The sequence below is a fragment of the Panthera tigris genome, chromosome D1, assembly GCF_018350195.1.
Source record: "Panthera tigris isolate Pti1 chromosome D1, P.tigris_Pti1_mat1.1, whole genome shotgun sequence".
Classification (NCBI taxonomy): domain Eukaryota; kingdom Metazoa; phylum Chordata; class Mammalia; order Carnivora; family Felidae; genus Panthera; species Panthera tigris.
In genome coordinates, this window is record NC_056669.1 from 25,778,647 (window position 1) to 25,791,283 (window position 12,637).

General features: G+C 37.3%; 1 protein-coding gene across 6 annotated transcripts in view; it reads right to left on the reverse strand.

Annotated features, from left to right (window-relative positions):
* The window catches only part of ARHGAP32 (Rho GTPase activating protein 32), a 198,412-nt gene that overhangs the window by 53,667 nt on the left and 132,108 nt on the right, over positions 1-12,637 (reverse strand). The window contains exon 1 of one of the 6 annotated variants that reach the window (XM_042957836.1): positions 6,953-7,284. The exons of the other annotated variants lie outside the window; for them this stretch is intronic. The gene's annotated coding sequence lies outside the window, so the exon portion shown is untranslated. Of the gene's footprint in view, positions 1-6,952; positions 7,285-12,637 lie in introns of those variants that run through there. 6 annotated transcript variants of the gene reach the window in all.

The window sequence follows — 12,637 nt, forward strand, 5'->3', positions numbered from 1 at the left end:
GAGGAAAAAATTGGGGGGAATCTGACTAAAGCTGTACTGAATTATAGATTATTTTCAACGAGAATGGATTTATGATACTGAGGATTTATGATACTGAGCCTTCCTGTACACAAACAGAAAATCTCTGCTCTTAAGATTCTTTATGTCCTTCAGTAAATTTTTCTAACTCTTCCCCATAAAGGTCTTATGTATTTTTTTTTTGTTATAGCTGTTCTTAGGAACTTTATGGTTTTTACTGCTACTGTAAATGGTACTATTTTCTAAACTATATTTTCTAATTGTTACTGGTGCATAAAAACTCAATTAGCATGCTGTGATGAACTGTTTCCTTCCACCTATGCCCCTACAACTTCTAGCTGTATGTTTGTGGACAAAGTGTGTAACTCTCAGTCCTTCATTTTCATCATCTACGAAAAAGTTAAAAATAGTAACTACCTAATGGGATTGTGACGTTGTGAGTATTAAACAAGAGTATAAAGCACTTAGTGCTAGACAGAAAAAATTAATGTTGAGTGCTATTTCACTGAATAGTTTTTGCTCAGCAACCTTGCTCAATTCTCTTCTAATAATTTGACTGTAGACTCTTCTGGATTTGTAGACAATTAACAACAAAGATCTGCTGATTTGCTTTTCTTCCTTTCCAATCTTTTAACTTCTTCTTGTCTAATATCACTGACCCTCTAAAGAACAATTATCTTGTTCTTGACTTTAAATAGATTGTTTCTTAAGTCTCACCATTAAGAATAAAATTTTCATGGGGTATTTTGGATGGAAACCTTAAGTATATTAAAGAAATTCCCTACTCTTAATTGCTAAGATAAAAAAAAAAAATGAACAAGTGTTGACCTTTATCACATGATTACTTTGCATCTATTAAGAGATTATTTAGTTTCTCTTAATTTTTAAGTTTTGAATGTGGCAAACTAAATTTACACCCACTTTTAAAAGTCTTGCTTTTATACTTCTGTAAGTTCCCTTTACTCCCACTTCCCTTGTATCTTTGTAAGGATAGAAATGAATACAGGAGACTAAAGAAGGAAATGGAAGGACATGGTAATTAAAAAAAAAAAAAGTCTTAAGCCAAAGTTCCATCTCAGGAACTCTAATAAACAAGGGAGTACTGTAAACATATTAGAAGTGACTTTCATTAAAGGAACACAAGCAAAATAATTCTATAGGGTACAAGTATAGACAAAGAATTCTAAAAACAAAAACTAACAGGTTGCTGATGCATTTTTAGCAACAAACTATATGACATAGATTTACATTTGCAGTCTTAAGTAAAGAGCTGAAGTGAACTGTGTTACTTAGTATTTTCAAATTTATTAATGGGGATATTGACAAGAGATATAAAAATTAACTTATTTTTAGCATGCACTGTCATATGTCCTGAAAGGATCTCTGGGCAACCAACAAACATAGCTTTGGAATCATTTAGTAAATAATCATGCCAGGGGAAAATGTAATATAATTCTTCTTTAGTTTATAGCTTTGAATATCAATTAAATTGGTTCAAACTAACCAACAAAGCTTTTATTTGACATTAAGTGAACTCAGAAATTGAGCTGTGATTCACTAGAATAATAATTCTACAAACCTTTTAAAGAAAAATTTCTGGATAGTTGAGCAAGATTCTAACACGTGACTCAAATATAAATTAAGCAGACTGAACCAAAAACACATTTTTCCAATACTACAGAACCTTTGGAACTTTCCCTTTTGCAAAAAAAACTTCAACATAAATAAAGCTTTTAGGATGCATAATGATATAAAGGAAGTTCTTTAAGTCGATAACTGAAAATACACATAAATAATTTTGATGTTGTGGTTTTATTGATCTTATAAAAAAACACCCTCCAAATCAGAGTAAAGAAGTTTCTTGCACACCAAACTTATAGTAAGTTTTTACTTGCTGGAATAAGGACATGTCCAAGAAGTTAAGTCTCTGACTCTATTTTTATCTCTGAAAATCTTCTGGTCTAGCTTGTATTAGTTCTCCCTCAACCTAGCTCTACCCATGGCCTGGTTCCAACTCCTATGATGAAAAAGATAAATTTAGTCCTAAACCAGATATCCAACAAAAACTGAGGGAAAAGTCTAGAAATGGTAATAGCCATGACACAGCAATATCATGACAATAACTACAGTATAGCTAATATTTATTGAGTGCTTACTATGTGCCAGTGCTTTCCATGTGTTAACCAACTAAAACTCAGTTTGTGTTAGCATCACACTCTAAATGAATTAAACTCAAAATATAAACCAGTATCTGATCACTAGAATCTTCTTCTTAAAAGTTTATGTCACAAAAACAGGTATATTAAGTAAAATCTAATTCGTCTCCCATTACATTCAACGTGATGACTTTTAAATGTAATAAAGGTTATAAGAATAATACTTTCATGCTTTTCCTTTCTTCAATGTATCCAGCTCTAATTATCAAAATGACCTATGACTCATATTCCTTTTCTTCAGTTTATTTCATGCTATCCTATAATATCTAAATATGTGGTAAAAATATTCAATAGGCATAAAATTTTAGCAACTCTATTTGAAGATTTACAAATACATGAACCAAAGGCCTCGTAATTGAATGTTTTTATGCCTTTCCAATAATAAAACAAATAGTCCAATGAAGGTCATCCATTCAATCAAGCCTATTATTGGCCAGGCATGAGCAGGTGAAAATGAACTGGATGGACTAAGCATATGCAGATACAGTGTTAGTCCTGATTCTGCCAATAACTTGCTCTCAGATTTTAGATGAGATAAATAACCGGTCTAGATGTCAGTTTAATAACATGAAAAATGAGAAGTTTAACCAATTTACAAATTTGAAATTTCAGTGAAAATACCTGCGAAATCATGAAATACTCTGACAAAATATAACGTTAGAACAGCATGGGAAGCTCCGAAATCTGTGGAAAACCTCTTTGCTGTAGGAAAATTTATCAGAAGGAAAAAAAAGACATCATTTAAAACTTCACTGAAGAGCTAGTAAGAAAATAAATTAGGCTTTGTAAATCATCTTGGAAAAGGCTGGTATAAAAATTTAGGATACAAAGATTGCTGTTAAATGTTACTGGTTTTACGCATACTAAATCAGGGTTATTAGCACTTTTTAAGTAAAATTAATTTTAATTAAATCATTGGATTTATTTTTCTCCATGAAAACCTAAAATAGTAGTTAGTAATTATACTGGCTTTAATGTGAAAGGCATTCACAGCTGTTGATTATATCATATGATACACTATTGCTATTTCTTTGCTAGCAAATCCTTGGTAAATGGTACGATGGCCATTTATAATATTATTTTTACCAGAAAATGCTATATACTTTATAAAGATTGATTTTTGAATTAGGTTTCATGAATTTACTGCAGTAATACAATTATGCATCAAGTTCTGGAAATAGTTATATAAGCATGTTGTATAAATTAGTTACATAAGAACTCCTTACTACTATTTTAAGTAATAGAAAAAAAGGGAAATATTATGTATAGGCTCTGAACGTCTGCAAATTTATATTCTATCAGATTTATACTCAGGATGCAAAATTCTCACTGTCTCCTTAGGAAGTACTTCTAATTTTTAAAGCAGGAATACAGCAGTTTTAGCCTTGAATTTCATGCCTCTCCCTCTCCACCCACCACCAAAATAGATGTCCAAGAAAACCTTTAGATAAATATGAGTATTAAATCTGAATAAGCTGTTGAAGTTGTCGTGGGTCAAGAAAGTACAGAATCATTTTTGATTAATATATCATAAACAATTTTGGAAGTTAAGAGAAAAAAAACACAGTTCTCTAACTGATGCGTGTTAACAGCTGCAAGGGACTACCACAGAGAAAACATATGAGACCAGCTCAGGGATGAGGCTCTGGAATGCGGACGACCGTAACAGTTTTGATATCTGTACATTCCAACCTCAAAGGGAGGAAACCAGGTATTCAAGAAATGCCATGTACAATGCTAACATAAAAATAGCATTGACAGTGAGGGCTCTTGACTGAAAAACTGGAAAGCTACTAACAGTTACATAAGTCAAGAATGCTTCCATTTACTTACGAGAGAGAGGAGCAAGCATTTCAAAAGGCATTACCCTCTGGAATGCAAAGGGATGACACTAAGGCATCTAGAAGATAAATCTACAGTAAATTTTAGAGAAGAATCTTTCAGACACAGAAGAGATAAGAGCAATGCACTTGGAAAAAGAGAAGCAGAAAACAGGCAACGAATGGCTTCTCCAGAATATCCAGCACAACCCTTATGTGCAATGGCATGCCTATGCTTTACAAAAATATTTGGGTATTTGAATAAAAACGTTTCTCTTTTCCAGAGTTGAGAATGAAACCAAAGCAACAGCACACTGCCGCCCTTCCTCGAGGAGCACACACACAGATATAAGTTAGAAAGGGCATGGTATGTAGCTCTTTAAAAGTCACAGTTCCCTTGGGAAAATAGTCATCAGGTTAAGATAAGGCACTCTCATTATTTACATTATACATTTACTTTTCCAGGAGCTATACATTTCAGAAATATCAGAGGAGGCTCAAATTTAGCCTATGTGATTTTAGGGTGACATAAATAAGCTATACATGCTTCTTGCTAAAATTGATACTGGTTATTTTAAAATTTAAACTACAAATTAAAATAAATGTGATTAGCTTTGTTCCCCAACTCTGTACAAAAAAGAAGCAAAAAAAATTTTTTTAACTTGGTGACTTTACCACCTCAGTTATTATATAAAAGACTCTGACTAATTGTATTTCTAAATACAGCACAAAATGATTTGCATTTTAGCAGAGAAGAGGAGGAGGAAACATGGGGTGGATATAAATCCCTTTCACTAAAGGATTCTAACACAGGAACGACATGTTATATACAGATTAGAGAAGTGTCTCTAATAAGGATTTTAAAATAACCCAAAGGAACTGCTACTATTTGACATGAACCTTAAAAATGAGTACAATTTCAGGAAGACATTTATTTGTATACTCTCTCTTAGAAAAATTAAAATATAATAACTACATATTCTTAGGGATTCAGTAACATCAAAGGTAGAAGGGCTATCATAAAAACTACATGAAGTTCTAGAAACCTGAAAATTTAGAACCTTAACAGTGTGAAAATTGTTTTATTGAAATTAAATTTTTATTAGATTAAAAACAGATTAAATGTAGATTGAAGTGTCATCATATTCACTTTGATGTCATATAATCCTCTGTGCTTTATTAAGCCATGAAGTTTGCTGTTGAACACTGATGTGATCATAGGTCGTTTTTTGTTTGTTTTTGTGGGTTGGGTTTTTTTTTTTTTTTTTTCCTTTTTGCAGGAGCCAGAGGGGGAAGGTTCTATATTTGGAAAGCACAGAACTGATAATGAGGACACTTTATTTAAAGACAAAAGTCTTAAAAGCCTGCCTTACAAAAAAACCCTGACCATTAGCATGGAGAATAAGACATAGATTTTGCAATCAGACAGACCTGAGGGTTTGAGCCCCCTCTCTTACTACTTCCCAATCTGCAAGCTCTTGAGCAAATTACCTATTTAAGTTTCCATTCCCACAAATACACAATGAGGATGACAGTAATAATACCTACCTGTTAGGGCTACTAGAATGCTTACAGGAAATTGTATATGCCAAGTACTTAACTCAGTAAGTGTCTATAAGCTATTTTTACTACTATAATTTCTCTTTACGTTTGGTCTACAAACATTTAGAGTCCTCCACAGCACAGGGCTGACCAGAACCTGAGTCAGCTTTCCAAAGCAGGCTTAATCGCATGTGGTCGTACCTCCTCAATTCAGAGCTGAAGTCACTATGGAAGGACACACACAAACATGAAAGCACTTTCCAGTCCTTCTGCCTACACTCGTCTTACATGTTAGGTTTACATGCAGAAACTTTAGATTTCTGCTCTCTTCTACTGAGTACCATAGAGTATTACCTAATACTTAAAAAAACAAGTTATGGTCTCAAACCATTATCACATGAGCAACAGGTGTTTTAAAAAAAAATTGACAATGAAAATGAGCTCTAAATTCTGCAATTCCCCCACTTAATTTTCAAAGCCCCGGTTTTGAAAATTAAAATATTGATTCATTTAAATGGTAGTGGAACACTCCTGAGAAGAAAATGTTCAGCTGCTTAACAGGGCTGATCTGTGATTCTGAGAAAACTGCAAATTCCATGCTATAAAGAAAGGCATTTCTTATCAATGTCTAAAGAAACACCATAAATACAGAATTCTACCCTAGTGCTAAAAAAAAAAAAAAAAAAAAAAAAAAAGAAAGAAAACCTCTGCAAAAGGAAAGAGTTAATACACATATTTTAGAAACAAAGATGGTTATCCTTAATAACACCAATAAGGAAAAAAAAACACGGCATACTTAAAGGTAAAAGGGCAGAAGGGTTACTTTCTTATGCCAATTTGAAGAGACTTTTTATACAATGTGCTCAATTCATTTTGGTAAGTCAGTGCTGCCTATTTTCAACTAGTCGATAATTGAAATATTATTAACCCACCAGGAAAAACAGTTTTTTAATGAGATATACTGATTGTTTATTAAGCAAAGTTATGTTCTTTGAGTCACAAAGACTTTTGTGCATTAACCTAAAGTATAGAAAACATTAAGAAATAAGCTGATTTGAAATAGAAAAATGGGTAGTTCCTGAAACTAACTATGAAAGTAAGAACTACAGTGCCCAATACCTATGTGGTACAATCTACTTGAAAATAATTAACTTCAATAATCTACTTTAATAATCGCCTCTCTACAGACATGACAAATACTAAAGCTCAATTACTCAATTTCTGAGTAATTAAAAAATTAACCATCCACTTCAAAGCAACCAAGGAAACCTGTGCCCAAATAAAACGTAATATTTCAGACTCCGTGAAATATTCTGTTGCTGAAGTCAAACATCTGAATAACCGAGATATCCTTACCTCCTGCTGTGGCACAGGTTTTAGGATATTTAAAATGATTCCCAGGGACTGTGCTCAGCAGTGGATCCGACAGCACACAGCAGCTCTACATTCCGTGCAAAAGCATGCAGAATGAACCACAGTCCCACGGCTCGGACCGCATCCACCACAGGGTAACTCGGAGTCAGGTCTCCACAGCACTTTTAGGTTCCAGCTCTGCTTTGGGGCGCCCCTTTCAAGCACTTTCCTTTGCCGGTTTTGGTCCCTACCCAAGGCGAACCGGCTTGTGTGTGGGCACGAGGCTCGCCTCAGGAGCTCACTCCTTCTCTCTGCACACGTACTGCTCCTGCAGCGCACAGAAAGGGCCCTGCCCAAACCCACACTCGCAGAACAAGCTTTGCCAGAATAGCTCCACCCATCAACCTCACACAGGTGAGCACTCCTGCTCAGAAAAACACCAGTAGGAGAGTGGCATTTATTACATTTTTAGTCTTGGAGAAAGTTACTTATTCTTTGGTTGTTTATATTTGCCATCTAGATGGGAGACAATGTATCCAAAAAAATGACAGGTGTTTTAGGCCCAAATAAAATATGAATAGTAATTGATCAAGCAGGAAGTATTCCCAGTAAAAGGCTGAATCACTAAAGTAGCAGCAACAAGCTAGGAAAACATTCATTTTTAACATCTTTGCTGGTAATGACCTCTAACTGTGCTTCAACTAACACGTAAAAAAGGAAAAAAGTATCAGTTTACACTGCCTCTGTGTGAACAACTCTGAGGAACAACACTCTGTTAACCAGAAGAATTGAAAATCCAGAATTAAATTTTCCTGAGTATGACCTCCTTTATAAGGTACCCAAGTGTAAAATTCTTTTTTTCTTAAATTTTTTAATGTTTTATTCATGTTAGAGAGAGAGAGAGAGAGAGAGAGAGGAGAGAGAGAGGAGAGAGAGAGAGACAGCACAAGCAGGGGAGGGGCAGAGAGAGAGAGGGAGACATAGAATCCAAAGCAGGCTCCAGGCTCTGAGCTGTCAGCACAGAGCCTGACATGAGGCTCGAATCCACAAACCATGAGATCCTGACCTGAGCCAAAGTCAGACACTTAACTGTCTGAGCCACCCAGGTGCCCCCAAGGGTTAAAATTCTAACTCTCCTTATATATTCAAGAGATTCAAAATTTATACTAAATAACAGTGCACATAGAATTATTTGAATACATCAATTGTAAGAGACTAACATATTTTGCTACAAATGACTTTTTTACAAATACAAATGTAAATCCACATTCAGATATTTGTTTCTAGTAAACAAAATAATGCCACTATGTGCTAGACACAATTCTAAGTATTTCACAGATAAGTCTCCATTATGACCTTATGAAGTTGATTCTAATGTTATTTCCATCTTAGACAGGAGGAAACCAAGGCAGAGGGGTTAAGCAAAAGCCAAGGTCACACAATAGGGAATGTCAGATTCAAGATACCCAGAGTGTAGCTACCATGCCAAAATCTTCTGCTGTTGATCAAATTTATTCTCTCCTTCCTTTCTAAACACAGCTCTGAATATAGAATTATTGATAAATGGTAGGCCATAGTAAGAAAAACAATGAATTGATGTAATTTTAAAATATGAAAAGCCCCAGAGAATTCCAATATGTAGCAGGAACAAAACATGTTAATTTTTACCAGTGGAACAGCTGTGGATTTATGGATTGTTTGTTGTTGTTGTTGTTGTTGTTGTTGTCGAATAGGAAATGAGGCTTTCAAAGTTTATTCATAGAGGAGAAGGCAAAGCCACTCTTTAAAAAATTGTTTTAACTAATAAACATCCTTCCTCCCACCCTTTCAGAGGTTAGTACTAAAGACAAAGGGGCTGGGTGGGGGAGTAGAGAATAGGAAAGAGAGGAAGAAAAAAGAGAAAGAAGGGGGAGGGGAGGGCCATGCTATAGAAAAGCCATCTGGGGATACTCAGTAGGACTCATAGACCCCTTGTGTTACCTAACATCTAAGCACAGACGGGAACGCATAAATTCGACAACTGTTTGCCGGAGTGCAGGGGAAGTCCATAATTAATAACAGTAACTCTCACCTGAAACCAAAAAGGCTGCCATGTATGCTCCATAAAAATACACAGTAGGAAAAGGAGAGTAGGCAGAAACTGCTGAGCACAGAGTAAGGTCTGTTGTAATCTCATTCACTGCGGTGTGACAGCATCAATTTCCTGGTTTGGATAACGTGCCATTATGTTACATAAGACGTTAAAACTGGGAGAAGTTGGCTTTTGAGTATATGGGAGTTCTCTGTACTATTTTTGCAACTTCTTCTGACATGAGAAGTATTCAAAATTAAAAATTAAAAAATATGGCTGACTGAAAGCATCATGTGTTTTTCGTTTTTTTTTCTTCTTTTTTTAAGTGTATTTATTTGTTTAGAGAGAATGAGAGAGCATTAGCAGGGGAAGGACAGAGAGAGGGAGAGAGAATCCCAAGCAGGCTCTATGCTGTCAGCGCAGAGCCCAACTCAGGGCTAGATCCCACGAACCATGAGATCATGACCTGAGCTGAAATCAAGAGTTGGAAGCTTAACCGACGGAGCCACCCAGGCACCCAGAAAGCACCATGTTTTGTCTTCCAATGACGGTTTATGGCACAGGAGAGGTCACTTGTTATTTTTCTCTCATATTTAACAAAGTGTCTGGAGGCTCTCCTGTGAGGGGCTAACATGAATCTTTGCGGGTGGTGGCGTTAACAAGGAACTCAATGGAAAGGAACAGCTACACTGTAATCATTCTATCGTAAGAATTACCTGTGTTACTCAAACTCTTCACAGTATGTCTGAAAATTCTGCAGGTTTCATGGCCTGAAATATACCCAGAATCCAATCACCTCTGCCCACTTTTACTGCTACCACATTGATCTGAGCCACCATCATCTCTTGCCAGACCCACTACAAACAGCTGCTGCCCGTCTCCCTTCTTCTACCCAGGTCTCCTGTCCTTAACGTGGCAACCAAAGTGATCCTCCAAATAAGGCCAAGTAACAGCTCTGCTCAAAAGCTTCTAATGTCATCCCATCTAATTTTAAATGAAAGCCAAAATCCATACAGTGGTGCCCAGGCCCCAAAGAGAACTTGACTCCTTTCACCTCCAGACCTCACCTCACGTCACTCACTGCTGTGGTCAAACTGCCTTCCAGCAAATCCTGTAGCAAGCCAGGCATATGTCCAGTTCAGCAGCCCCACATTTGCAGTTCTCAGTCTGGAAAGCACCCCCCAGGTAAGTGCTTTGCTCCCCTCCTCATCTCCCTTCAGGCACTCAAAAGTAACCTTCTAATGAGCCCTTCCCAACCACTCTACCCACCTTTGGAATGATAAGCCCACGTGGGCCACATCCCAGCACTTCCTAACCCCTGCACCCCTTTCCAGACTTTTCTGCATAGCACTTATCACACTATATAACCTTTTACTTCTTTGTTTACCTTTTTCTCTCCTTCGCATCACACTTGAATACAAAACCCCAAAATGACAATATTTGTCTGCTGTGTTTGCTGTTTTGGTCCTAGTACTTAGTATGTACTTCATAAATTCTGATCAATTAATGAGTACTGGAAATGACCAAAAATGGGAACAGCTGCTTTACTTACGGAGAAGACTGATTAGGGGCCTACACCTAGCACTGGCTAATGGGCATACGGGAGGTCAGGAAACATTTTTGATTACTATAGTAGAAATTGTTCATATTTTTAATTATCAATCAACTGTTTTAGAGCAAACATTATATATAAAGGATGCAAACTGGTATAAAATAAAATATCCACCAGTAACCAAAACAATTTAGGTGAGGAAAAAGACATAAAAAGTGAAGAATCAAATTCAAAATAAGATGGCTCATTACTATACACTATTTCCAAATGACGGATACAAATAATAGCTACTGACGGCTAAAATGGAGTCCCTTTTTATTCAAAATATAGTCTTAGGATGAGGATCGTTGAGTCACCTGGGAGTTCATTGGAAATGCAGGGACCCAGGTCCCACCCCAGACCCACTGAATCACAATCCACAGTTTTTAATACCACCTCTCAGGCACACTGAACACACATGAACGTTTTCGAAGCAGTGGTCTAAAGAACCTTCATGAAGAACATAGTAAACATTTCAGCGAGGAGAAAGATCACAGTCCGAGTAAGCGGGGAAACCCAAAGTATACTGCAAGGTAAAGAAACATGTTCCTGACACTAAAGTATAGATAAGGGAAACATTTGGTTACAAAGACGAGATAGTTCCAGTTATTTATGGAGCACCTCAAATTCTAAAGATTTTGTACATAATTCTGGAGCAGAGGGACATTACTGAAGTTTTCTGAAGCTAGGGATTATGAGATAAAAGTTGTATTCTAGGGGTGCCTGACTGACTCAGTCAGTACAGCATGCGACTCTTTTCTTTTTTAAGGTTATTTATTTATTTATGGGGGGGGGGGGCAGAGAGAAAGGGAGACAGAGATTCTTCATGCTGTCAGCACTGAGCCCGACATGGAGCTTGATCCCAACCTGAGCCGATATCAAGAGTCAGACGCTTAACCAACTGAGCCACCCGGGCGCCCTGAGTGTGGGACTCCTGATATCAGGGTTGTGAGCTTGAGCCCCACATTGGGTGTAGAGATTACTTACATAAAACTCTAAAAAAAAGAAGTTATGGGGGCACCTGGGTGGCTCAGGCTCAGGTCATGATCTGGAGGATCGTGAGTTCAAGCCCCACATTGGGTTAACTGCTGTCAGCACAGAGCCCCCTTCGGATCCTCTGTGCCCCTCTCTCTGCCCCTACGCCACCTGCGCTCTCTCAAAAACAAACATTAAAAAAAAAAGTTTGATTCTAGAAATTCATGTTAGCAGTATTAAGACAGAGGAAATAATCATGTGTCCACTGTATGAACCTCCTGTGAGACAGGTAAAGATGAATGAGACACGCTCACCCTTTGTGAGGAGACAGCACTTTGGGAGCAAGAGGCAGAGGTGCCGTTAGACTTGGCCAGGGGTAAACAGGACATGGGGGTAGGGAGAGAGGGGTTAGCAAGCTCTCACAGAGGAAGCAGGTCATGGCCTGAAGCCTGAAACACGAGGAGGATTTCAAGTGGCCAAAATGGGGAGGAGGGCACTTCACACTCTGGGCACAATGGGAGCACTTTGAGGGCACGTATGTTCACAGCACACAGAAGCAACGCCCAGCAGAGTGCAGCACTGGGAGAAAGACGCGAACAGGAGAGCAGAGGAGGAGGATGCCTACAAACGCTGTTACAGAACAGAGTGTGCAGTGAGGGTTTACACGCAGTGAGGACAGACTGAAGGATACTGTTTGGGTTAATCAGTCATGAGAGAGGATGAAGGCTGACTGAAATCAGCCCATTAAGCAAGGTCCTAGAAGCACTTCTCTTCGTCCTCCATTAAACCCATCTTTGCCCCAACTTCTGTTCCGTTAGTATAAGCCTTGTGAAAATCCAAATGTGTTTTTATTCATGCCTATTGTAATAAAAGCTAAACATATTAAATAAATATTTGTTTTGAGAGAGAGAACAATAAACTTCATCTCTACTCAATGTTCTACAGTGGGACAAATTCTGGATTTTGAGTGAATCAACCACAAATGAGTTCATTTATGTCTTGGTACACCACACAGTGAGAGCTACGTTAAGTATTGGCCATGGTTACCACC